Genomic DNA, 26,547 nt, shown 5'->3' on the forward strand with positions numbered 1-26,547 from the left:
CAATTATATAGAAATTAGAATAAATGCATATAAAGTCCATATAAACATATAAAATGATCCAATCATTGGAAACTATGGGAATGCAAGTTACCATCAACATAGCATAAATTGAAAAAAAAAAAGCAATAAAATCTAATGTTGGCATGGCTTTACCCTATATAAGATGTTAGAACCATTTTGAAGGACATTTGATACAATCAATCCAAATTTTAAATGGGAACATATCCAGACCCAGGTACTTTAGTCTTCAAATTTATCCCTCAGAAATAGTTGAATAAATGCACAAAGAAATAAGCATTGCTTGTAAGAAAAAAATTAAAACAAGTGTCCCTCAATTAAAGAATTTTTATGTATCATAATACCCATGGAATTACATGTAGATGTTAAAAAGAAAAAGGGAAACCTATGTGTTCTAACACAGAAAATTCTCCCAAGATGAAAGTTAAATAATTGAGGCTATATGCAATATATACATTGAGATGCAATTTGTGGTTTTAAAACATAGACATATGCATATACATGCAAATTAATAGAATGTCATATGAAAATATAACATCTTAATCTTAGGCAGAGGTAAATGACTAAGAATATCCACTTTAAACTATGCATAGACTAAGTGGTAAGAAGATATAGCCAACCTACTTTATAGATATCTTGTAATATGTACCTACTAACTTTATACTGTCAATAAAATTATTTAAAACATATGTAACTGATCCTGAAAATTGACTTTTTATTAAGACAGAAGAAAAGCAATACCAACATTCATCAACAAAAATATAACCAATAAAATTACTTTGAGTTTTCATTTAAATTCCCAGTCTTTTAAAAAAATATATCTGACAGTTGTTTCCACATGAATAAATACCTATATATGAAATCAAAATGAAATCAAAGTTAAAATTATCATCATCCTCATCAGTTCTGTAATATTCAGGTGCCAAATTAATCTTCGAAGGTGAAGAGATAGCCTATATTTATTCTTGAAATGGATATTTTGCTTTTGTAATTTGCAGACATTCCTAAGGGAAACTTAAACAATAACTATAGTTTTGCAGTTATTTCTTTTAACCAATATTTCAAGGCATTTCAAAAATTGGCATTGTGAGCATCTGCCATACAATCCGAAACAGAGGTCTATGAGAAAGGTAGAAACAAACCAATTTATCCAAACTGAAGCCTACCTGAATTATTCAGGGAAACTGAGGAACAAGCAAAAATATTATGCAGAGCCATCACTTCACTTCATCACACCAAACTACCCACCCAGGTGTGGTCAGAGATGAAGGATCATTTCTCTGTAATGAGCCCTTGGCACATTCTTGTGGCAGATTTCCCAGTAATCCCAAGTAGTTACACTCATACCCGCTGTTCCAAATACCCCAGCTGGGAAAAATGCTATGAAAGGAACAAAAATTGCCTTAAGGATAATTGAACAAGTGTGAAATTGCTTCCTGAGGCAATCAAATCAAGATATTTTCATAGTCCAACTGGAAAGGAAGAAAGCATTCCTTCATAAGTGAAAGGCCTATTGCCACTTAATTGGCAAAGACAGCTATCTATGTAGCCTTAAATACTCTCCCTGAAGTTTATTCTCCTGTCTGTACAACAGACCGATTGGACTAAATGATCCCTAAGATTATTCCAATATTTACTGAGCTGATGGGCCAGGCCTCCAGGCTTAAGAGAACCAGAGAAAGGGCATCAGGTGCTAGAGATGGAATTAGTTATCAGGGAGTGTCAGTATCGGTTTATACTACGTAACAAACCACCCAAAATTTGGAAGCTTAAAACAAGCATTTATATCCCTCATTACTTTGTGGCTTAGCTGAGTAGTTCTTCTGGTCTGGGCCAGCCTACCTGGGACTGGATGGTTTACAACAGGAGTCAACAAACCTTTTCTGTAAATGACTTTGTGGATCATGTGGTCTTTGACACAGCTCAGCACTGCTGTTGTAGCACAAAAGTAGCCATAAACAATACCTAAATGAATGGGCATGCCTGTGCTCCAATAAAACCTTATTTACAAAAGCAGATGGTGGGCTGGATTCCACCCATACACCACCGTTCACCAACCCCTGGCCCATGTGGTCTAACACACAAGTCTGGCTGGCTGGTTCAAGATCAGCCAGGGTGCTTCAGTTCTCTTCCACATAACCCATCATTCTCCATGAGGCTAGCCTCTGTTCATTCCCATTGCCTACTTGGAGTTCCAGTTGCAGCAAAACAACGTGCCCTATTGCATAGTATTCTTCAAGTATGTATTGAAGAGTTTGCCTCATTGGCCAAAGCAAGTCACGTGGCCAGGATCTGAGTCAATAAATGAATAGACTTCACCTCTTGAAAGGACCAACGGGAAAAGTCAAAACCTATCACAGTGTGCATAAAGGAATGGAAAAAAATCTGTGGTCATTTTTTGATATGCCACAGGGAACCTGCTGAAGATATATCTACAATGAATCTTAATTTCCAATCATTTAGGCTTAACCAACCCTGAGCCAATTAGAAAGATAATGTTTTGAGATGACATGAAGTATACTTGATTTCTCGGAAAAGTAATTTTATTCTTGTGATTATGTCTAGCTTCTCCGCATGGAAAGAAATATTAACACCTGAGGAATTCCAGAGTTTCTCTGACAATATAACTTGTAATATATAAGGTTTGTGGAGATGAGACCATTAAAAAGTAGATTAATAGAATCTTTTTAAGTTGAAGGTGGTGTTTTTGGGGTTTTTTTTCTTTTTTTTGTTTGTTTTTTGCCCATCTGTATATGAAAAAAGATGTCTGTGGCCCACAGCAATAAGAGTACATTTATCACTTGAGACTAGACATACACACTTCACACCATCATTTTCACTCCAGTTTGATATCTGTCCTCCAGGCAACAGAGACTTGCAATGATGAAGGCAGCAATCACTACAGAAATTGACTGGCGTTACTTTATAGCAGAAAAATGTCTGCGAGAGTAGTCAAAAAAATGGAGAAGCACCCTTAGAAAGCTAAAGGTGGAGTTCCCCCTTAGCATTTTGTCAAAAATACAGAAATAAAAGTGAGAATGCTTACTTATTTGAGATGGCTTTTGAAATAACAGACGGCATATTATGGCAGCCAGAGTTGAATCTAGTACTAAGACACTTTAAAAAAAAAATAGTTCTATTTATATGAAAGTAGACCATTAAATTTGTCAGCAATAGAGAAGCATAAAGTTATACCAAGATAAAGAGGCATTTGAAACAAAATTATAAGTTTCCTGTACATGAGAGAGTCGCCGTCTGTGTTTGGAAGATTTTATTTGTTGTTCTTAAGATTAGCTTTCATGAGAACACTTCTTGCCCCCGCCTACCTTCTAGTTCTCAGGAGGGGAAAAATAAATCTTTAGATAACACTTTTAGAGAAGAAGCAATCGACACTTATAAGCATGAAAAGAGCAATGTAAGTTCTTTTATAGATTACCTACTGTGGGGAGGTCAGACAAGTGAACGAACTCACGAACAGGGGTTCTTAAAATGTGGCCCTTCACCAGCAACAGCAGAATGAACTGGTAATTTGTTAGGAATGCAAGTTATCTGGCCTCACACCCTACTCAGTGTAGTAGAAATTCTAAGAGTGGGACCCAGAAATCTGTCTAACAAGCCCTCCAGTTGATTGTGATGCATACTAAAGTTGGGAATGACCATATTTGAATATAATCCAATGTGATTATTACATTGAGAAGGAGTACTAGAAGCAATTATGCCCAGGGATTTTAAATTATCTTTCTGCCCTCTTCATGGCCGATTCATTTTTAAAAAATAGATATTTGGGGCTCTTGGGTGGTTCAGTGGTTGAGCTTCTCCCTTTGGTTCAGGTCGTGATCCTGGGGTCCTGGGATTGAGTCTTGCATCGGGCTCCCTACAGGGAGCCTGCTTCTCCCACTGCCTATGTCTCTGCCTCTTTGTGTGTCTCTCATGAATAAATAAATAAAATCTTTTAAAAAATAGATATTCAATCAGGAATTTGTAGTTATAGGAACACAAGTTGACTACTGACAATAAGTTTGATTGGTTTGCATAAGTATGCATTCAAAGCATGCTCTCATTTCTTACTCACCTGAGGTGGGATCAGTATAGTTAAGGAAGTATTAGTCATAGAAGTGAGATAAAATTCCATTTTCTTCTCTACAATAATTTTCGAAGTTGTGTACTTCCCATGACTCCAGGGGATCAATTTGGATGATAAAAGGATTAATGAAAACTTGCCATTCTGCCTTTAAAGCATTGAAATCACACAATATAAGTCCAGTATAAACAGAAAAAAAGAAAAGGTTTTCTCACTTACTTAAAGAAGTACAATGGAATTTTTCTTCTTTTAATGAAAAAGCTAAAAGTAAATAGACACTTGAAAATGCTAGAGACAAAGGAATGGAAAAGTGGATAACAAACTAAAAAGGCAATTTAGCAAAATGTAGGACAAAATGATAGACGTTGAGTAAACTGGACACAATATGACATGGGAAAGAGTTCCAGAAGTTCAGGCATTTTTTACTTAGGTGGTAGGCTTCCATGAGTTTATAACTGTATTTCTTTTTGCTGTTTTCTGCCTTCACAGAAGTAGCAAACAGCCACGATATTAAAGTATAGATTACTTGCTCTTTTCTCATCAGTCCTTCATCTCCAGCCATTGTCTACTTTCTGTTCTCACTTTTGAACATGGTGTCCTGGTAGAAATACATATTTTCATAGGACTTTCCAACACAGTTACTTAATTGTCATCACTTCCCAAATAACTCTCTACCCCAAGAAGCATATGGCATTCCCAAGTGCATTTACCAGCCGCCAAAAATCTTAAGTTTAAATAATGTTGAGGTTGATGGAGTACAGGACCTGCTGCCCCAAAGTATGGCACCTTGGCATATTGAATATTTCAACTGAAGCAGTTTGAGAAAAATGGCAGAAGCAGGAAGGTTACTCTGATCTTCCTACCCACCCTTCTCGCCCGAAACAGTTAATAAAATCTGCATGTGAGGGATGCCCTCACCATACCTGAAGGAAAAAACCATTTTTATCTCTGAAGACTACACTAAACTCTTACCCCTTAATCTGTCATCTTTCCACACAACTGCCCACTTTGAAACTGTGCCCCACAGGGCTAATGAGGTTACAACTAGCAGAAAAGCTAAAGCTTGTTTTTCAGAGAGCATTTCTCCCCGGTCAGCTATTGTGTCTTTTCAGACCCCACTAACAAATCCACTAGCCATCTCTGCAGAAGCCTGGTCTCAAAGTCAACGGGTATGTTTTCAGCCTGTGAACAAGCAAGACCCTGCATTCCTTCCCCAAGATAATGAGCTCAAGACTCCATCCAGTTTACAGTGACTATTGAAGCATGCCCATACCTCTTCCTCTTGTCCTAATATAACCTGACTCAGGGGCTGAATTTTATCTCCTTCTGATGTTGCTTTCACCCCAAAGTGCACATGGAATATATGTTACATACATGTTTGTTCAATGCACATGTTCCGTGTTTCCTCATGAATAGTCATAAGTTTCTCTGCCCTTTTCATCAATATGTTTGTAATCTCAACCCCTATGATTATACAAAAACTTGCTCTCTCTCTCCTTGGAGATTTGAGGCTTGCTCTCCTGTCTTTTCATTTGACTGCCTGTCTGATAAATCCTTTCCTTGCTGCATACCTGATGTCTCAGTGATTAGCTTTGCTGTGCAGAGGGCAAATGCATTTGGGTTCAGTTACAACTTTTCATCAAACCTTGCTTGAAAATACACAAATCTGTATCTTTAGGTCTTCATTTCCTTATAGGGGTTTCCAAGTCATGTAAAACTTATGTTAATACATTTTGCATGTTTTTTTTCCTGTGGATCTTTCCTTTCTAGTTTAAATTGCAGGCATCGCCAGGCATCCAAAGAGGGTCGAGAAAAACTTTTTCCGCCCCAACAAGGTCGTAGAAACTCATGAGGGAAAAGAACATCTTAAAAGCAAAAGATTGGTCTTTTCTGTATGTGTATTTTGCACAGTTGATAGAGCTATAGTTAACCAGTTAACAGGTGACAATTGTGCTAGGAATATGCCTTCCTGGAATAAAGGTGGCAACAAGGACACTTTACTAATTTGGATTACTACAAACCAAAGCAAAGCACCACTAACTAGTACCAGTCTCAAATATTCAGAACTGAAACTTCTATTTCCAAAGTAAGCCTCCAAATTGGAAATGATATTTTACATGGAATTTTTAAAGGAAATGACCCAATAACATGTGCTCCTTTTATACTGCATGAAAGACTGGCTTGTACATCTTTTAAAAAATAAAGGAGCCATAAAACATTTACACTAACGAAGAAGTTAGGATGTTTCCTCATGCATTATATTGTATGATTAGCGTATTACAAGTAATTATTTGCCAATTTTTAAAGGTTTGTACATGAATGACAATAATATATTAGCTGTGCATACATTAAAAGTATGATTTCCAGGTACATCTTGGTGGTTCAATTGGTTAAGCACCTGACTCTTGGTTCCACCTCAGGTCACAATCTCCCAGTGTGACAATCGAGCCTCAAGTCAGGCTCTGGGCTAAGCACAGAGTCTGCTTTGAATTCTCTCACCTTCTTCCTCTCCTTCTTGCTCATGCACACTCTCTTTCTCAAATAAATTAATAAAATCTGAGGAAGAAAAAAAAAAGTATGATTTCCACAAAGCCAGTCTGAGACTAAGAATAGAAACCATTGGCTGGGAGCTCATACTTAGTCTAGCAGTATCTTTAAAATTTAACCATAAATATGATTTAAAGCTCAAACTATGGATGTAATCAATTACTTATTGACCTTACTGAGCTTATTTAAAAGAGAAATTTCTCAATTGATCAGCCTTATTTTGTTTTTACGATTTATATCCATGACTAAAATCTAAGTTATGTGTGCTTTTTGTGGGAAGGAAAAGGAGACGTTGCAGCTGATATATCTGAAAGATCAAATCATGTAGGATGCAGCAAACACAGTGCATAGAGGGAAATTGATCTCATTGAATGCATGTATTAGAAAAATAGAAATATCTAAAATCAATAATATAAGTTCTACATTAGGAAACTAAAAAAGAAGGTCAAATCAAATGCAAGGCAAGCAAAAGAAATAATAAAAATGAGAGTAGATATTGATGGCATTGAAAACAGATCAATGAAACTAAAAACTGGTTCTTTGAGCAGATCAATAAAATTGATTAACCTGTAGCCAGGATAACTAAGAAAAAAAGGGAGCTGACACAAATTACTAATAACAAAAATTAAAAGGAGTGGTTTTAAAAAAAATAAAAAAATAAAAGGAGTGGTTTTGTTTGTGATATCTCTTGTCGGTGAAATGTTTTCTTCTTCTATATGATTTTTTGTCTCTCTTCCTTTTTAACCTTTTCTGCTATTTCTTTTTGCAGCTTGCATTAGTAGAGTCTCTAGAGTTTCTGATCTAACCTGGGACTTTTTTTTTAAGATTTTATTTATTTATGAGAGACAGAGAGAGAGAGAGAGAGAGAGAGAGAGAGGCAGAGACACCAGCAGAGGGAGAAGCAGGCTCCATGCAGGAAGCTTGATGTGGGACTCTATCCCGGGTCTCCAGCATCAGGCCCTGGGCCGCAGGCGGCTGAGCCACCTGGGCTGCCCTAAGCTGGGATATTTTTTAGTACAAAAGGGGATGCTAACATAATTAGAATTGTATAACTTCTGAAACATTTATTTATTAACTGAAAATTTCATTTTATTACAGTGGTGGGCCATTATATTTTTATATAAAATTCAGCTATATAAAATTAGCTCTTACCAAAAACTATTTCCAAAAGGAAAATTACTTATAAAAGTAAAATTAGCATTATATACACATACATTCAACCAAAATTATTGCTTTGTACTATTTGAATACTTCAAAATATCAGAATAATTAATTTTGATACATACTGATATCATTTAATCCATTTCTTACCTGTATGTCTCTCTGGTGTCATATCACCAGTATTTTTCTTAAATTATTTATTCCACATGGTCTTAATATTTTAACTTTCTCTTCATAAAAATTTGTATTATTTTTTAAAAGATTTTATTTATTTATTTATTTTTAGAGAAAGAGTACTAGGAGGGGAGAAGCAGAGCAGGAGGACGAGTGAGAGGGAGGGATAAAGAATCTCAAGCAGACTGCGCTGAGCATAGAGCCCCCCACAGGGCTTGGTCTCACAACCCTGAGATCATGTCCTGAGCCTAATACCAAAAGCTGGATGCTTAACCAGCTGAGCCACCCAGGGGCCCCCAAATTTGCATTCTTATGGTTAGTAAATCTGAAATTGTTAACAACCCCAATTAGCTCTTCCTGAGAAGCTACAATGTTTTAAATTTAGAAAATTATCTCCTCATAGATTTTGAGGAATCTGGTCAGCTCAAACCCAATTCAACTAAATGAGAATATTTCTACTCTGATTGAAATGTATAACTATTTCACCCTAAATATTTTCACAAATATTCACTTTTTGCCATCTTTCAGAAGATCTATCAAATTTTGCAAGATAAAACATCTCACATAGATGTTTACTTAGGATTACTTTTTAATATGAAACCAACTTTAGATGCCACAAATTGTTGCACATCACAAACTCATTCCATTCCTGGGAAGACTATGAATGTGTCCAGTTCAAATAGTAATTCCACCAAAAGATTCAATTCTTGCACAAGTCAACATATTTCAAAGTGCAATTACAGAATTTTTTAATTAAATTGTATACCATTTACACTCAATCTTTCATTCAATAAGTTCTCTGTATTTGTGGGCATTTATTTCAAAATCTTCCTTTTTGCAAACTCGGATCTCAGTAAATCCTATCCAATAAGTTATTTTACCAAAATCTAGAACAATACTCAGGCCAGAACAGACACTCAACCATATATATTTGTGGGCTGTATTAATAAATCAATCGATCAGAATTTGAGTAAGGTATACAAAGTTCTGTAGCTACAATTAGGGATTTGGCCTTTTTAAATTGCAGTTCTATCTTTGTTTTGTATTTTCTGAGGCTATGTAGTTGCATGAAGTAGTTTGACAGCATATCTTCTTGGTGGGTTATCTTTTTTATCAATATGAAATTCCTATCTCAGCATTCATTGATTTTTGCCTTGAATACTATTTTGTATTATAAAGCTATCCCATCCTTTTTGTTACAATTTTTCCTTCCTCTTATTTTCCAATCATATCATTTGTTTTTTTCAAATTCGTCTCCTAAAAGGATCATTTCATTTAATCTAGGACCATCACTGACTGTATATGCACCATTATATAATTTATCTCTGTGAAAGAAAAATCTCTGCTAATTAATGTGTAAATAGGTATATAATAAATACAATGTATAATACAGATAAATATAAGCAAACATAATGTGTAAAAATAATGTATATATTACTTAGATCTATATTTTGTACTTTATGGAACAACTCTTACAAATCAGTATTTAGAAATTGGTTGTTAACATATATCAACCAGGTGCATATACATATTTTTTAAAGGAATATAACCAAAATCAAATGGTAAAGGTATGCCTGAGTGAAAATTTCTTCACATTAAGAATCCAAGACTAAGAATTAATCTTAATCTTTACATTAAGAACCCAAGATTAAGAATCCTGAATGGCTTTTTACTCAGGGATGTTGATATTCACTCTTTCCACATGCTATTGTCCTGTGTGCCATCAAGAGAATGCAGGAGGGGGATCCCTGGGTGGCGCAGCGGTTTAGCGCCTACCTTTGGCCCAGGGCGCGATCCTGGAGACCCGGGATCGAATCCCACGTCGGGCTCCTGGTGCATGGAGCCTGCTTCTACCTCTGCCTGTGTCTCTGCCTCTCTCTCTCTCACTGTGTGCCTATCATAAATAAAAAATAAAAAAAAAAATTAAAAAATAAAAAATTAAAAAAAAAAAAAAAAGAGAATGCAGGAGGTGGCGTTTATTAGAGAGTTTCATTCTTGCCTCCAGAATTTCTTTCCGAGCTGCTGACACTTGTTCTGACATCAGGTTTGATGTCCATGTTTTCTCAAACTTATTCTAAGATGTCAACAGAAGGTTTTCAAACAGTCCAGACTTAGATTTCTTTCAAATGATCCTTAATGATTTGTTAACCAGAACATCAAAGGGTTGCTATTGCCCCATCTTGCCACCACGGATTATAAGCAAGCTGCACAGCCTAGTGACAACTACATCACAAGTGTTGTCTCGATATGCTGACGTGTCTGTCGTGCCTAAGATATTTTGTAGTTTCAGAATTGTCAAAAGTGGGATCCCTGGGTGGCGCAGCAGTTTAGCGCCTGCCTTTGGCCCAGGGCGCAATCCTGGAGACCCGGGATCGAATCCCACGTCGGGCTCCCGGTGCATGGAGCCTGCTTCTCCCTCTGCCTGTGTCTCTGCCTCTCTCTCTCTCTCTCTCTCTCTCTCTCTCTGTGACTATCATAAATAAATAAAAATTTTAAAAAATTAATCTTTAAAAAAAAAAAGAATTGTCAAAAGTGACGCTAATACGCATCTTAGAATCAAGGAAACATAAAGAGCTTGGCTTTATTTTCTTTAATGAGTCTGAGAGATTGTGCTACTGGACCTAAATCCATTTCTATGTATAATTATTACTGATATATGTGGACATAAAACTGCCACCAAATTGTGTATATTTAAAATAGTAACAGGAACTTCCAGGCTCCATGCAATTCAACATCTCAAACATGAACTTTCTAAAATCCACTCCTTTTTAAAAATTCCTATGTGTTATAGAAAAGAAATATATATCCTTTAATTATTTGTTGTATCATAATAGCTCACCACAAAATGAAGTTTAAATTTATGCAAATAAATAAATAAATAGTGATGCAAATTAAAATCACTGGATCGTTGTTGTGTAAAATATGTAGATGGGGGAACCACACTATTCCTGCTTTCAGTATAATGCAGTGTACCTTGTAAAACCAAACCGTTGATTTTTCAGAATTGTGTAGTGTCTATATTAAGGTGATTTCTAACAACAAGAATGTGCTACTTGTAGGAATAAAATTGATTGCTATGAATCTTTACGATGAATCAATTTAATTCGAATAAAATCCCTCCTGAGTGAAATACCTAATATTTCACTTCAAAATGGATTTAATTACCTGTGTTACCATTTTTATTTTTTGAATAACACTCATAAAAAGATAAGATTTGAAAAAGGTTATAAAAGTCTGAATTTAAAATTCCAAGTTTTTGGTGCATCTTGGGGAGAAAATGCTATCCACCTGCAGGAGTTATTAGGATGACAGTATTTACTATTTACTTTAAATTCTGACAATGTTTTCCAGGAAACTTTAGGGCAGGAAACAGTAAGACATTATCTTTGAGAAAAATGCAGTTTTACTCTGATGGTTTTCAAACCCAATCTTTCTTCAAAGGAAGAACACTCTGCTTTTAAATGCAGTTCATTACTGTTCTCCTAGAAATGCAAAGAATGGGATGAAGCAGGAAAGGATTCTTATTTTTACTTTGACTACTATTCTCTCGGCGTTATGCCACTAAATGTGTGAGAAATGGAAGAACTTTAAGGGACAGTCAGTAAATAAATACAGAAAGTGAACAAACTATAATAGAAAACAATATCTTTAGGGTAATTTTTTTTTCTCCGAATCAGGATCTCACTAAATTCTAACTTTCATAAGTTTGAGAAGTTAAAAAAATGCTTTTTTTTCTGTTATCTTACTATTTACCAAATATATTTTATACACTATAGACTCAATAAATACTGAAAGGGACAGAGTCCCCCAGGACAAGTAGACAAAACCTCAGGGAAAGACCATTGTCTGTGTTTCTCTACAATAATTTTAAGCACGGGAAATGAAAAACTAATAGGCTGCCTTTCCTTTAATTACTTTGTAGAAAATAAGTGGATTGTCTATTTTAGCCCTCAGTGGTATCATCTAGATTATGTTTTTAAGCTTGGAGACCAAAAGGGAAGAATAAAGACAAAAATTGTTTAACCTTACATACAACCTAGATATTAAGGATGATATCAAATGGGGGGGGGGCACTTGGATGGCTCAGTTATTTGGGTGTCTGTCTTTGGCTCAGGTCATGATCCTGGGGGCCTGGGATGGAGCCCCCTGGTGAGCAGGAAGCCTGCTTCTCCCTTTTCTTCTGCCTGTGTTCCCTCTCTCTCTCTCTCTCTCTCTAAGTACATAAAATATTTTTTAAAAAGGATGATACTGAATGGCCCAAATAAGGTATAGTCCCTTCTGTGTTAACTCATTTTCAAAATTCAAGAGTCATCTTGACCTAAGTTATTAAGGAACTCATAATCTGTCCCATTGAATTCAAGGGTTGGTTCACCAAAAACAAAGAAAAATCATACAAGTAGCTCCTGTGAGGCAAGATTTTCTCTTATTTTTCAATGTATCCTCATTGCCTTGCACAGTCTAATTGCATCATTAATAAATGTTTGATATCTATTGTTTACTGAAAGAATTTTTTTAAAGATTTTATTCACTTATTCATGAGAGACAGACATAGGCAGAGGGAGAAGCAGACTCCCTATGGGAAGCCCGATGTGGGACTCGATCCTAGGACCCCAGGATCACGCCCTGAGCCAAAGGCAGATGCTCAACCACCAAACCACCCAGGTGCCCCTATTGAAAGAATTTTTAACTGAGCTGACCCAACTACCTAGGAAAATGACCTGCCACCTGTCTCCCCAATTTCTAACCCTTTCAAGCACACACATGCACACGTATACACACATCAAGGAAGTTAATAATAATCATTTTGCCTTATTAGTTCTCTCTTCCTTTAAGAGAGTAACTACATTTCTATTTGTCCTCACATGTAGTTTTCTGCAGCTTTCTAATTAGGCTTCCACAGAATCAAGGGGAAAGAGATTTGGTTGAGAAGCATGTCTTTCTGAATTGTGCTGTAAATTGCCTCTGACAATGACATTTATACTTGCCAGGCATTCAGTTGAGCAATATGACTACTGTGGCAGTATAAATTTATGCCAGCCTATATAATTGCTGATGATGGGAGCAAGATAATTGAGCTTAATATTTGATGAGAAAGACAGAAAAATTACGATCCCTCCTGGTCCCCAATATGCCGAGTTCCCAATTATCAGGATTTGAAGCTGAGTGTCACAATGAAAAGAAATAACAACAGTGGCGAGCCTCATCGAGAATTACAATTTAGCCAGGGGGAGAGATTAAGGCCTGCTAATGATAGGTGAAGAATTGGTTCAGGGATTCAGCACAGATTGAAATCAGAACCCACAGAGAGTGGCCAAATCACAGTCTGAAAGGCAAAACTTAGGCTGTATGACAGGGAGGGTTCAGGGACAGGGCAATAATCAAGGGAACAGCCAGCATGCCAGAAAAGCTTCAAGCAGGCAGTTTTGAGCCAATGGAGCATGGAAGGATTTTCATTTCCATTTCAACTGACCAATGGCCAGTGATCCCAGTCCTGTATGTGCAACAAAACCCAGGATTGACACCCAGCTCCTGGACTTCAGATGTGACCAAATCAGCTTAGTAGGCCCATGGGGTTTTGCCCTGGACACGAGGAGACCAAATCATTCTCATCATCAATGCACTTGGATTGGTTCTTCCTTGTTGCTAATTCAGTCAAGGGACAGTCCTTAGTATTCATGAAGTCTCACCTCCTAAAATAAATACCATTGTATGCACTCATCCATTCAGGTGAGCTTCGCTAAGCCTTTCAGATTTGGAAATGAAAGTTTTGCTCTTACTAGATGGTGCCACATTGGAGACAGCTTTGTGGTATGAATGGGAGTTTAGAAATAAATAAAATTTAAAGATATTATGTAGTCATGACTGTAGAGACTTATTTTTTCTGAGCCAAGAGACATGCTGGCATACTCATATTTAATCACCACAAATTTGAAAATGCCCATATTTGGTTTTATTCTTCACAAATTCTTGCTAAAAGAAAATCAGATATTGTCTGTCTTTCTCTTGTTATCCTTCAGTTTTTAGTCATTTATCTCCATCAGTTCTGATCTTATATTCAAGTCAGATTCCATGAAACAGTATGTATCCTTGTTAATAACGAGCTTCCATTTTGATTTTGCGCTCTCTAGAGAATGTGGACAAAGCACATCAAATATGAGAGAACTTCTCAAGAAAATAGGCCAGCAAGAAAATACATCAATTTCATAGTTATTATACCATTTTCTTTCCACCTAGAGCAGAACTGAAATAGTTCCTGTTATGGGGTTCAAGACCTACCTTCTCATGTATTCCTCTGCCTGTAATGATGGCCTCCTGGAGAATCCTGAAATAACAGCCAAGATAGATACAAGTCTTCAATCTGAATCTGAAGAAATGCTAAAGATCCCTTGATCTTCCAGCTTTATGGAAATAAGAGACAGGTCTCTAAAGCCCACATCAATAAAGTAAAAATTGAAAACCTTAACTGTTGTTCTCTCTTTATCCACTGTATTAGTTTCCTATGACTGCTACAAAAAATTATCACCAACTAGGTAGCTTAGGAGAACAGAAGTTTATTCTCTCACAGAAGCCAGAAGTCCAAAATCAGTATCACCAGGCCAAAACCAAAGTTTCAGCAGGGTCATGCTTCCTCCGAGGCTCTCGGGGGATTTTGTTCTTGCCTCTACTAGCATCTGGTGACTGTCAACATTCTTTGGTGTGATGGTTAATTTTGGGTATCAACTTGCCTGGGCTGAGGGATGTCCTGATAGCTGGTAAAACATTATTTCCAGGTGTGTGAGGGTGCCTATGTAAGAGATTCACATGTGAAATAATAGATTAAAGAAGATTGCTCTCGCCAATATGAGTGGGCATCATCCATTCTATTGAAGACTTGAATAGAATAAAAAGCCAAAGGAAGAGTAAATTCATTCTCTCTGCTTGAGCTGAGACATTCATCTTCTCCTGCTCTTGGGTATCAGTGCTCCTGGTCCTCCGGCTTTTAGACACACGCCAGATTTACATCATCATCCCCCAGATTCTCACTTGGACTGAATTATAACATGGGCTTTCCTGGTTCTCTAGCTTGCAGAAGATAGCTTATGGGACTTCTTGGCCTCCATACTCGTCTGAGTCAATTCCTAAAATTATTCTATTGGTTCTGTTTCTCTGGAGAATCCTGATTAATACACTTAGCTCATGGCCACAGCACTCTACTCGGCCTCCTTGATCACATTGCCTTCTCTTCTGTGTGCAATCTCCACCTGCCTATCTTTTATTAGGACACTTGTGATTGCAATTAGGCTCACCCAGATAATTCAGAATAATATCTCCATCTCGATATCATTAATTGTATCTGCAAATACCCTTTTCCTATAAACAGTAACATTTCCAGTTTCCAGGGATTAGTACCCAACATCTTTGGGGCCATTATTCAGCTAATTTTGTTCACATTGCATAATCTTACAAAATGTTCTTCAAGTTCAACTTTCTTATCCCATAATAAGAGGCACAAATATTATTGACAGAACTGGAATGAGTAATCTTTGCTTGCGTATTAGAGATGTTTGTCCTCAGAGGGTCCATTTCATGATTTTATCTTTTTTGTATAGACTCTTAGTTTCTTGCAACATACAATTACACCAACTAGATCTGAACCAAACACTGCTGGATTCCAGGCACTCTGACATCTTCAGACATCACCAAGTCCCCCTATGTTTTTACAATCCTGCAGATCAATAGTTAAAGGTGAAGCTCCCCACCTCCACCTCAACAAATTCCAACTGTCTAGACTAGCAATTTACAAAAGGGTTGCCCTCAGTTGCTTCTGCCCTCAAATGTTAATAGATACTGATGGGGAGAAATGTGACTCATGATCAAATCAGTTTAGAAAACCCAACATTGAAAAACAGTAAACACACAGGGCACTCAGGTGGCTCAGTCTGTTAAACATCTGCCTTGGGCTCAGATCATGATCTCAGGGCCCCACATCAGGCTCCACACTCAGAAAGGAGTATGCTTCTCCCTCTCACTCTCCCCCTCCCATCCCCCATCATGCTCTCTCCCTCTCTCTCAAATAAATAAATAAAATCTTTTTTAAAAAATGTTAAACACAATTCACTGGGACACCTGGGTGGCTCAGCCATTGGGCGCCTGACTTCAGCCCAGGGCATGATCCTGGAGTCCCAAGGTCAAGTCCCACATTGGACTCCCTGCATGGAGCCTACTTCTCTCTCTGCCTGTATCTCTGCCTTTCTGTGTGTGTGTCTCTCATGAATAAATAAATAAAATCTTTAAAAAAAACACTATTTACTATGGGCCAACTGAGAGCCTTCAATAAGCTGATACATGCTGGGATTCTCCTAGAAGGTGGTGGCATGTGTACCACTTCCTGGTCATAGCCCATTTATGAGGGATTAACTTCAGGGGACCAGAAAGGTGTGTAGATGATAGTTTGTGGAAAACATATCTACACAGCACCAAGATTACAAAGCAAGTATGGGGTGGTCATAGCTATAAAGAAATGCAAGTTGCTAAGAGAGCTATCAGGCTTCTTTCCAGGAGAGCCTCAGAAAAGGAAGAGAGAAATACTGCCTGGCTTCAGCTTCCATCCCTTAAGCTAGGTATGCTCAACATACTTGCCTAACTTTTTTAAGTCACCTATTTCAACTTGGCATATGTGATGGTGTACCTCTGTAAATAATGAGAGTAATCAAGTAATCAATTACAAAAATTTGCTTTATGGCGTATCAGTATAGAGGGCTAGGTAACATCTGAAAAAAAGGATTTTCTGAGTGATCTGTAGAGTAGCATGGCTTTTTTTTTTTTTACTTTATGGGGCCCAAGAGGAGAAAAGTATTCAGTGATCACTGGAAACAGTTCATCTGAGGACTTGCCCACCCAGCTTGGGGAGGTAGTCTAATCAAAAACTACAGGAAAACCAATGGGCTAGCCTTTCTGTCCTGCCTTGAGAAGTAAGCAGATGGGTCTTTCAGACTATAAGGTTATGATGCTAATCAACAAAACTAAGTATGAGACATTACAATCATTACAGAAATCTTTCATGTAATAGTTCCTTGAATTACTTGAACAAAAAAAAAAAATCTAATAGACTCATTCAAAAAGACTTCATCCTGAAGTACTTAGGACAATGGCCTTTGTATGAAAGTGTCCTTGGAGCCCTTAAGACTCAGATCTAACCAGTTGAAAAAACCCCATAAAAGTACTTAGACGCATGGGGGGGAGAAACAAGGAAAATATGTTATTTTTATTCTATCTACACATTTCAAAAGAAAACAACCTGATAGCAAGGGTGGGATGGGAAAAAATCCTGGTGTAACAGACAGGGCCAGTGACATAATTTCCAAGGCATAGCGCAAAATGAAAATGCAGGACTTCTCTGTTCACAAAGCTGGCAAAAAGCTCCCTCTTTGCTCTTGCCATTGTCTCTTGACCAGCCCTGGTGTTTTTTTTTTTACTTACTACTAAATTTTGCACTATATTGTGAGAGTGAAGACCTCACAGCTCCATGCAGCTGGAAAGAGGGTGCACACCCAACCACAAGAGGCTCCCTGCACCCACACCCAGGCCTCCTGCTGGGCAGTAACAAGGCAGTAACTGGGAAGAGCAAGAGAGCAGGTGCTGGAGCATCTGTCCTGGGGAAGCACCAATGTGGCAGAAGGCAAGCCCTCACCCGAGCCAAGGCTCCAGGCCCCCAGCCCATACTTCATTGTCCCATCAGACCTCCATCATCTAGCATATACTCAAAGATTAAATTACTAAGAATTTCAAGATGGCAATTGCAAAGCATGAAACTCCAAGTCCCTGTATTGGTCACCCATGAAGCAGGTCCTAGGAACAGAGGGTCATCCAAGCCAGGGTATATGGATTGATTGCATGATGACAAATGAGAGCTGACTGAGCCACGGAAGTGGTGACTCTGGCACAAGAAAATCCTCCTCTCCCTATTTTTTATCTGCTCTGCTGAGCTGCCAGGAAAAAAACAAATGAGATTTAACCAAATATGTGATGAAAGGGAGACTTTCCGAGATGTGCTTCGAGTACCTTCATTTTCTCTTTCTTATTATTGATGACACTTTTAATTAACAGCTTTGCTGTTACTGGGTAACTATAAAAATGTTTAGGAAATAAATCTGTTCATTTTACTTGATTCTACCTCTTACCCTGAACCGCTTATTTTTTTTTATTAGTACCAAGAAGATGCACAAATTTTAATCTAGTTGTGATTAAATTTAGTTCCCCCACACATTGAGAGTGACTGCAAAAAAAAAAATAGTACAATTATGTGTTTGGTATGTGGTGACACAATCTGAACAATTTTGCCTGGTTATTTCAAATGTTTTTGAAATCTTTTCTGAATTGTTTTCATGTGCTTGGGAAAAAAATTATCGTACAAGGATTGAGACCCATAAATTTCACAAAGAGGGCAGTTAGTGACTTTTTTTAAATGTAGCTTCTCTTTGCCAAACTCAGAGGATCTAGAACACATTAAATAAATCATCAAAAAGATGAAGTCCTCAAAGTTAGAGGAGACTGTGGGTAACAAAGGGCTGCTAATGAGAGTAGCAAAGTTTTATTACAACGTCCTGCAGTTCTTTCAAAATTATGAAATGATTTATAAAGTTCTGACAAGGGAATAATACGGCATCAGATGCGGTCTTATTAACTGTAAAGCATCTAATTCTTGAACAGATGCATTATCCCTATTCAACTACCTCCAGGGGCTAATTCAACACCACAGGGTGTAATTTGAGGGAAAAAGAGAGTACTTTTCTTTTTCTTAATAATATCATAGTTTCAAAAAAAATAATAATAATATCATAGTTTCAGCCTACTCTGCTGCAGTCGTAGGAAAAGGACACAGAAAAATAGCCCTGTTTGAGTCCCAGCAGCAAAAACACCTGAGGGGACGAATCCTTCCCAGGGCTTTTGTCCATTACTATTTTCAGCCCAACTGTAGAGATCTGGAAAGATCAACACAGAGTCTAAAGTGGATAAAAACATAGTGAAACACGGTTTCTAATGGGATGGACGTTCTGCAGGAGACAGGATTCATAATCTCCACAGAGCCCAGCTGATAACAAAAGATTCCTGGAAAGAAAAACAGGACTTGTGTTCTTTAGGATGAAATCTTCGAAGCAGGCTTACCTTGTTTTCTTTTTAATTGCAAGCAGAACAGAGCTTTTTTCAGTAGTACTCAGCCTCTTGTGTAAGAAATGTTAATGCTATTGGCAAATCCAGTTAACATACTCCCTCTGCTGGTTAATAGCTGCCTTCCTCAAGCAAAAGGGCGTTCAAGTTCATCTCTTCCTCACATATGTGGTTCCTTCACACATCAGAATTTCTATTTTACACTACTGTCTAAAGAACCAAGTTACCTCAGTAAGCTATGAGTGAATAAGTAAATAAAAAAATTCTTAAAACTATGTTTTTATTGAACTTATTATACACAAAATCTTCCTTCCTGCCTAATTCCAACCATTTTGAAGATTTTGATAACACTATCAAATTTCAACCCTCCTCTGTTGCATCTCCTACAAACTAAATTCATTTCCAAAAGCCACTTCTTAAAAACTTTTACTAAAGCCATCCTGCCTCTATGATAACTAACTACATAACCTCTGATATCATAGAATACTTCCTAAAATATTTTCAACATTAAATATAAAAATTAAAATGCACACAGAAAATTATTCATTTTATTCCATTGACTAAAAAACTCATCTTCAGTTACTTAATGAGCAGTATCTTCCTTTTTTGGCCTAAATCTCCATGCCTACAGCTGCCTTTCTAGTTCAAATCACCTTCATTTCGTATTTACATTTCTCTACTCAGTTCTGTCCTGGCTCCAATTATTTTATTTATACTGCTACCAGGATAATTTCTCTAAACCAGAAAAATGTCCCAATAGAATAATTTCACTCCCCTGCTCATAAATCAACAGTCACTTTGAAACAAACCACTTAAAAAAAGAAAAAAGAAAGAAACCACTTCTGTGGTATTTCCTCCATTAGCTTTTAAAGAAGTTGTAAATCTCTACAATTAAATACAAAATGTTGCATTTGTATGTGTATGTATTGCTCTGGAGAAAGGGTTGCACCACTTTCATTAGCTTCTCTAAAGGATTCATGCCACCCCCAACCAAAACATGAGAACTCACTTCTTCTATGTGTCTACATGATACCTGCCCCTCTACACAAACGTTAATGTATACCCCTCATTGGCCCCTTTGCTCTGCTGGATCCCAAACCCAGAATTGCCCCCTTTTCCACATGCCTCTACGCAAGTTCTGTCTTCCTCCAAAGGACCACCTCCTCTAACCCTTTACTGAATTTCTATCCAGCAGCTCTCTCTTTAGCACTTAATCATTCTTTAATAATTTCCAATTATGATCGAATAACCATCTCTTAATATTTGTGTCATGCATATTGGTTTTATTTTCCCATCTAAGCCGCATTTGTCTCTATTGTATTGTTTAGTGTATTTTTTCATTCATTCGATGGTGAGCTCCCTGAGGACAGGAAACTGTATTTGTTTTGTTTTTTTTTAATTTATTTTTTATTGGTGTTCAATTTACTAACATACAGAATAACCCCCAGTGCCCGTCACCCATTCACTCCCACCCCCTGCCCTCCTCCCCTTCTACCACCCCTAGTTCGTTTCCCAGAGTTAACAGTCTTTACGTTCTGTCTCCCTTTCTGATATTTCCCACACATTTCTTCTCCCTTCCCTTATATTCCCTTTCACTATTATTTATATTCCCCAAATGAATGAGAACATATAATGTTTGTCCTTCACCGACTGACTTACTTCACTCAGCATAATACCCTCCAGTTCCATCCACGTTGAAGCAAATGGAGGGTATTTGTCATTTCTAATGGCTGAGGAATATTCCATTGTATACATAAACCAAATCTTCTTTATCCATTCATCTTTCGTTGGACACCGAGGCTCCTTCCACAGTTTGGCTATCGTGGCCATTGCTGCTAGAAACATCGGGGTGCAGGTGTCCCTGGCGTTTCATTGCATTTGTATCTTTGGGGTAAATCCCCAACAGTGCAATTGCTGGGTCGTAGGGCAGGTATATTTTTAACTGAGGAAACTGTATTTGTATAAGCTTTCCCAGTATCCAGCATTGCACATGGTATAGAGATTCCCTAATGTATGAAGAATACAACTATTAATGCTCTGAAGGAAACAAAATAGCTCAGTATTTTGCTTGCTTGGATTAAACCAGTACCCCAAATTATACTTAGTTATGGATTTTTTAAAAAGATTTTGTAAAAACGTTCACAATCTAAGCTCTTCCTTACTTGGAAAAGAAAAAAATAAAAGGGCTTCACTTTAGAGACACAATGGCACATCTTAGAAGTTATAGGCCTCAATACTTCAGTCTCTAAGGAAACACATAGTCCACTACAAAATATTTGGAATTATATTTTCTTTGAAAATGGATGGCAAGAGACAAACTAAAATCCTGGTTTTATGGAGATTATATCCATATGTTAAAACCTGGTGGTAAGTGCTTTGGTTACAAGGTACAAAGTAATGTCTGATCCCATTGTTTTTCCTTTTGGGCCTCCATGAAGCAATATGCCATCTCATTAAAGTCTGTCCTGTATAATATAAATTTTTGCATTAAAAAGATATGTAAAGCAACAACGAAAAAGGCATAATGCAAAAGATCTCAGTGCTAGTTTAAAAACTTGAATGCATTAATAACAAGTACAATTACCTAGCTATTCTCAACCCTGAATGCCATTAGAATCAACTGGAAAGCTTTCAGAAGAATACAAATACTAGCCTCAGATTGAATTACTCGAGGCGGCAATTAGGCATTTTTTTCTAAACTCCCCCAGATAATTCAAATGTAAGGTCAGATTTGAGAAACTCTAAACCTAATCAAAATCATATCCAAACAGTGCTTATTGAGACAAATTATACAACTCAGTAAACTAAATTCTGTAATACAGATTCCAGGCATGAATGAGAAAAAAGAAAGGCAGGAAGTTAGAAAGGAAAACAGGGGGAAAGATTGGAATTATCACAAGGGAAAGGAAAGATAATAAGGAAGATGTGACATTGTAAAACCTTGCTTTAGCCATCTTCAGACCAACAATTAGAAAAAATACTGCTCTAGATCTCTACAGCCTCCCAGGTGTTAGCCTGAGGTCTATTAGCCCTTAAAAAATTATTTCACAAATACTTTTCTCCCAAAGTCCCTTGATTTTATATAAGTTCTCAAATGTAGCTGAATCAGCAGATTTAATTTCAATTTTTTGGAAATACAGATTTCTTGTCCTCCCTCCAAAAGCTTATGATTCAGTAAAATTGCAGTGGGGTTCAAGATTTTATATCACTACAAGTTTTCTAGGCATTTCATAGGACCAAGAACTACTGATCTCAATTACTAAACTTCTTCAGGGCAAGAGCATGCCCATTGCAGAGATACCCAAATCAACTTTTTTCAAAATAACGCACATTCAGACTCAACCCAAGAGATACTCATTTGGCAGACAAAGAGTTTGGGCTGAAGCACCTGTATATTTTAAAGCACCGTAGGTTATACTGAAGGACCCAAAGTTGATCCCTCTCCTTCTGCTCCTCCCCCTACCCCTACTCGCTTGGGCGTGTGCTCTCTCTCCTCAAAATCTCTTAAAAAATAAAGATTCAAAAAATTAAAATACCAATTTATAAGGATGGAAGGTAGCATTTAATATCCATAAAATACTGACTGATGAAAGCTAAAACAGCTAAACTCAAAGGTTTGCTCTGAACCTCCCAGCAGCCTAGGAAAGTTTGATATGTTTATATACCTCTCCCACCTAGGGAAAGAAAGCATATCAGTTCATCAGGCAAAAGAAACTTTTTCTTAAATCTAAATGTTAGGAAAAGTTTGTCCCAAAAGTCTTTTTATAAGGACCATTGAGAATGTAATGGGCTGCGAACTCTAAAGCAGTAAAGAACAAAGAATGTCATTCAACACATGGCTATTTTTAATATCAAAGCCTCCATGAAAGCAAAGAGCATAGTGCTAATGATTTTGTACAGGTAGGTAGACTTCTGGTAACTTCCTCCAGTGGAAGAATGGCTAGTATCAGATTATGCTCAGAAAAGCTTGAGAAATTAACAAATCCATTAAGCCTGTGTTTCCCTAAATTAATAATTTCTAGGAATCACACAGGAGCTGGCAAGAGTATAAATTCCTAGACTGCTCCCTACGATCTCTGAGCTGGGACCAGGAATCTACATATAGAACAAATGATCCTCTTGATTGTTGAAAACCACCTCTGAGAACTCCCACTTTCAAAAATCTATGGTCACTGCTGGAATTGTTCTGATTCAAGAAAAAGAAACAGGAAGGGTCTGGCAGATACACTGGCTGAAAGTAAGGGAAACCATGGTCTCTAAGATCAGTTTGTCCAAGTATGGCTCATTCCCCTTAATAGCTTGCTAAAAATACATACAAAAATACATCGCAGAGCAGGAAAATCCCCTTCTTCGTGATGGAATACAGGAATCTACATTTTAACTAAGACTACTGGTGATTTTTTGTACAATAAAGCTTGAAAAACTTTGTCCTAGCTATTGGACATACAAATGAAAGAGAAATGATTTTTTAAAATATATGCTTTATTATGTGAAGTAAAATCCCCGAGTTGAAATATGGCCAGAGTGGAAGATATGGAGCTCACACAGGTCATCCAAGATTTCTTAGAGAGCAATTTCAGATCTGTTCCAGTGCTTGAACCAGAAGTCAACTGAATATTGCACTAGTGATGATGAGTAATTAATCTAAAATTTCCAGCAACATTCAGCTCTAGGAAATGTCCTAATATAACGTCAGTTGGCATTGCAGACCTATGCTTCCAAATATAATCATTCTTCCTCTGAAACCCTTCTTAAACAACAGCAGAGCCAGAAGACTTTTCAATTTATCTAATTAAATTCTCTCAATTTGCAAATGGAAAAAGCTGAAGACCAGAGTTCATGTCTGAGGTGACATGGCTAATTTTAGCACATGTACCTCAAAAATCCGGGTCCCTTGGTACTACCATTAAACAATGCCTAATATTACAAACTTTTTTTTATTTTAGAATTATTTATTTATTCATGAGAAACACACACAGAGAGAGGGGCAGAGACACAGACAGAGGGAGAAGCAGGCTCCATGCAAGGAGCCCGATGTGGGACTCAATCCCGGGTCTTCAGGATCACACCCTGTGCTGCAGGCGGCGCTAAACCGCTGGGCCACCGGGGCTGCCCTACAAACTTGTTAATGCAAACCAAAGTTGTTATTGGTTGAGTTTGGTTTGTTTAAAGAAAGGGTTAATTTAAGCGGCACCTGGGTGGTTCATTCAGTTGAGTAGTTGAGCGGGGTTGAGTCTGCCTTTAGCTCAGGTCAGGATCTCAGGGTCTGCTCAGCTGGAAGCCTGCTTTTCCTTCTGCCTCTGCTCCTCCTGCCCTCCCCTCCCCCTGCTCATGCATGTGCTCTGTCTCTCTCAGATAAATAGATAAAATCTTCTTTTTTAAAAAAAAAAAAGAGTTAATTTAAGAGTTATGAAAGCAAGAGCTTAATTCTCTTAATATGCTCTTTTTCACGTACTAAGACCCTGACTCATCCTCTGTAAATGTTAATTTTTTTTTAAGAAGAAAGGACTTGATTTGGTTTTGGTTTACATTTATTCTTTGTTATATTTTGGTTTTCTTTTTCAGAGATGATACTTTTGTTGATCTAGCTATTCTTTTCACCCAGACTCCATCATATTTTTTAAGATTTTATTTATTTATTTATTTACTTATTTACTTATTTACTTATTTGTTTATTTATTAACTAGAGAAAGAGAGTACAAGCAGGGAGGGGGGCAAGAGGGAGATGGGGAGAGAGAAGCAGACTCCCCACTGAGCAAGTAGCCCAACACCGAGCTCCAACCCAGGACCCCAGGATCATGACCTGAGCCTAAGGCAGACACTTAACCAACTGAGCCACCCAGGTGCCCTATTAGACCCCATATTTATAAGCTTCCTACAGTGAGTAGGGATAAAATCTGTACTTTTGAACAAACTGACCCCAATGGTCTATTGTTAATCCTATTACTTTGGCCATCATGGTATAATGTGGTTCTTTTTAAGTTTTTATTTATTTTAATTCCACTTAGCTCACATAGACTGTTATATTCATTTCAGGTGTACGATATAGTGACTCAATGCCCTCCTTAATCCCCATCACCTATGTAACCCATCCCTTGGCCCCTCTCTCCTCTGCTATCAGATTGTTCTCTATAATTGTCTGTTTCCTGCTTTGTTCTTCCTCTCTCTTATTTTTTTTCCCTTTTGTTTGTTTTGTTTCTTAAATTCCACATATGAGTGAAACTATATGGTATTTGTCTTTTTCTGACTTAGCATTCTACTCTGTAGCTCCACCCATGTTACAACTGGCAAGATTTCATTCTTTTTTATGACTGAGTAATATTCCATCATATTTATATATCACATCTTTTTCTTCATCAGTTGATGAACATTTTGGGCAGCTTCCATATCTTGGCTATTGTAAATCATGGGGCTATAAACATGGAGGTGCACGTACCTCTTTGAATCAGTGTTTTTATATTCTTCGGGTAAATACTCGGTAGGGCAATTCCTAGATTATAAGGTAGTGTATTTTTAACTTTTTGAGGAACCTCACTGTTTTCCAAAGTGGCCACATCAATTTGCATTCCCACCAACAGTGCCCAAAGATTCCTTTTTCTCCACATTCTCACCAATACCTGTTGTTTCTTCTGTTTTGAGTTTAGCCATTTTGACAGGTGTGAAGTGATATCTCATTGTAGTTTTGATTTTCATTTCCCTGATGATGAATGATGATGAGCAGTTTCATGTGTCTGTTGGCCACTGGATGTCTTCTTTGGAGAAGTGTCTGTATTTCTTCTGCCCATTTTTAATTGGATTTTTGATACTAGTTCCTATATACTTTGGATATTAGCTCTTTATTGGATATGTCATTTGGAAATATATTCTCCCATTCCACAGATTACCTTTTAGTCTTGTTGTTCCCTTCACTATGCAGCTTTTTATTTTGTTGTAGGCCCAATAGTTTATTTTTGCTTTCATTTGCCTTGCCTCAGGAGACATACCTAGTAAGAAGTTGCTATGGTTGATGTCAACGAAATTACTGCCTGTGTTCTCATCTAGGATTTCTATGGTTTCCGGTCCCACATTGTCTATTTTGAATTTATTTGTGTGTATAGTGTAAGAAAGTGATCCAGTTTCATTATTTTACATGTTGCTGTTCAGTTTTCCCAATATTACTTGTTAAAGAGCCTATCTTTTTCCCACTGGATACTCTTTCCTGCTTTGTTGAAGACTCATTGACCCTATAATTGTGGGTTTATTTCTGGATTTTCTATTCTTTTCTATTGATCTGTGTATTTATTTTTGTGCCAGTACCATACTGTTTTGATTACCACAGCTTTGTAATAGAATTTGAACTCTGAAATCATGATACTTCCAGCTTTTCTTTTCTTTTTCAAGATATTTTTGGCTATTCAAGCTCTTCTATGGTTCCATAC

The sequence above is a fragment of the Canis lupus genome, chromosome 2 (genome assembly GCF_011100685.1).
Source record: "Canis lupus familiaris isolate Mischka breed German Shepherd chromosome 2, alternate assembly UU_Cfam_GSD_1.0, whole genome shotgun sequence".
Lineage (NCBI taxonomy): Eukaryota > Metazoa > Chordata > Mammalia > Carnivora > Canidae > Canis > Canis lupus.